The following is a 2,835-nucleotide window of genomic DNA, read 5'->3' on the forward strand; positions in this document are numbered from 1 at the left end:
TCTGCAAAGCCCGGAAGCGGAAGCCAGACTGCCCGGAGGCCAGGGAGAACTTTTATCGTGTGGCCAACTGGCTGGTGGAGCGCTGGCACTTCCTCATGCTCAACGACCACGGCCGCAACCGCAAGTACCAGCAGGCCATCCAGAAGGCGGTGCGCGGCGGCTGCAACACTGTACTGGACATAGGTACTGGAACTGGGATCCTTGGGTGAGATGCGGACGCTCGGGTATGTTTTGTGATTGGGCGCGACCTTGTCGTGCCTCATCGTTAACGTTATTCCCGACAATTTTCTCCATTGTCAGCATGTGTGCTAAGAAGGCGGGGGCCACCGAGGTTTACGCCTGCGAGCTGTCCAAGACGATGTACGAGCTGGCCTGCGAGGTGGTGGCGGCCAACGGGATGGACGAAGGCACAAAGATCCTCCACATGAAGTCTTTGGAAATGGAAGTGCCAAAGGACATCCCACACAGGTACGCGCAAGGTTCTTTTGCGAGGATGGGAAAAGCATCGTATTGAGTTTGTAAATTTGTCACATGACCAAACTCAAAACAGGTGAGTCACGATTTGTCGTTCATTGCACATTGGTCGTCCCCGCGCACACTCTAACAATGAGATGACCACTGCCACCTACTGTCGTGTATGCGAAATTGCACTACATCAAAAAAGCATGTTCCCCTTGGGTCACACAAATGCCCCCTCGTATTGCTTCCAGGGCGGCCTGTCCTACCATTTGAGAATTGATCTCATGTAACCTATTTAGGCCTCACAATATATCGAAAAAATATTGTCATTGGGATAATGCAACATGCGGTGTGTGTATTGCAAAGGTGTGCAATAAATTATGACTTTCATATGCGTTGTATGCATTTGTCTCACTTTGACCAATCAGATGCAAACTTAAGTGTGCATTGTAATGCAATAGCAGAACCATATCTAGAGGCATTACTAACACTACATAAGAAAAAAAAAATCTATCTCTCCAGCCGTCCCTCCTCCTAACTCGCCCCCTTTCATTTGCTTTGTTGATCTGCCAGGGTGTCGCTGGTGGTGACGGAGACGGTAGACGCTGGCTTGTTCGGAGAAGGTATCATCGAGAGTCTCATCCATGCTTGGCACCACCTGCTCCTGCCGCCGCAGGTAACGACAAAGGCAGTCATGGAAGGGAGTCCCAAGATAATGGATACTCTCGTTTTCAGAGATAAAATACCCACAATCACAATGGAAATGTGTTTTTGATGGCAAAATAATGGATTTAGAAATATCACCATTGCCACAGTTTTACATTTGACAAACTATTTGCACATTATTTAGTAGTAGTAGTATTTAGTAGTGTGTGTGCGTGCGTGTCTGTACATTACATCAATTCTACGTCGAAATATAACTAACAGGTGTCATCAGCTGACCATAGTTCATAGTTCTTTTTTTTAAGCTTTTCCAGCTTGATAAATTGAACCAGAGTTGGCCAATCGTATTTATCAGCCCAACCCCCTAAAAATAAAATAAACAAAGAATTTGAAAAAAACAACATTTTTGACGGCAGTTGACGTCAATGGCACTCCCTTGTTGTGAAGTGAGCGGCCATCTTGTATTGCTGCATCATAGTCATTTGTGTTGTGTCTTCATATAGAGTGGGGAGACTGCATCCACGGACCCTTCTGCGACCGGGAGGGTCATCCCCGCCAGAGCCACCGTCTTCGCCATGGCTGTGGAGTGCCTGGAGATCCGTCGGCACAATAAGTAAACAAACCGTATTGTTCAGCGATAAACCTCTGAAATGTGCTTGCGATTTGGTTTGGATTTTAAGACGTAGAAGAAGAACTAATTTTAAATTGAAGAAGTGGAAACTCCCTCTGTTGGCTGTGCAGCCAATCATTAACATGACACACACTATGTACATGGACACAAAAGGCAAAAACAATCTGAAAAAGGGCAATAAACCAATTGTATATATTCATTGATTTTTTTTTTTTGGTCTGTTTTTGGTTCAGGCTTTGCGTGTCGGAAGTGGGCGGTCTGTCATTGGCGGCGGCCGAGCAGCTGCGCAGTCCGGTGAGCTGCAGCACTGAGCCGGATGACTCCATGGAGCCGTACACCACCGAGAGACTCAGCAGGCTGCCGGGAGGCCAAGCGTAGTTTTAAAAACATTATAGCTCAGATTTTGTCAAGTCTTCTCACAAAGGGGAGAATCCCCACCTTGACAATGTATTTTTTTTCCACTACCTAATTTAGACATTAAAAAAAAATCAAATTATTTTTAGAGGAGTAAAAAGCGTGTGGACTGGAACAAAGAAAAATGAATTGAGGGGAGGGGCTTCATATATCAGGCCATAACTTTGTCTAATGGAAAAATGAGTGATGTGCCACCATTTGTGGCATTTCTTGGTAATTGCCTTTTTGTGTAGGTATCAATTATTTGTGGACTTCGACTGTTTTCAGCAGGGCACTATCGCTGTGTTAAAAAGTTACACCGGCAACAATAATAATAATTTGTCCTAATGATATATTTTTATCATCTAGTTTGCTTATTTTATTGTGATATTAATTCTCAGTTGATCTATTTGCATCCCCCTGTTGCAGTAATCAAAAGTCATCGGGGGAAAAAAAAATGATAGATTATTATACAGTGAGCAGTTTTAATTCTTGTGGGTGAAAACGATCATTTGAAAATGTATTTCAGAAAGTTGCAGTCTCATAAAAATAGAAAGGTAAAAAAATAAATCAGTGTCGCGGTAAGCAACATTGCCATATGCACTTTGTAAATGTAGAATATTTGTCACAAATGTTTTGATCAAAAATGGGGCCCTAATAACCACACCGATGAATCATCCAAAACATAA

The sequence above is a fragment of the Hippocampus comes genome, unplaced genomic scaffold (assembly GCF_001891065.2).
Source record: "Hippocampus comes isolate QL1 unplaced genomic scaffold, H_comes_QL1_v1.1 scaffold7, whole genome shotgun sequence".
Taxonomy (NCBI): domain Eukaryota; kingdom Metazoa; phylum Chordata; class Actinopteri; order Syngnathiformes; family Syngnathidae; genus Hippocampus; species Hippocampus comes.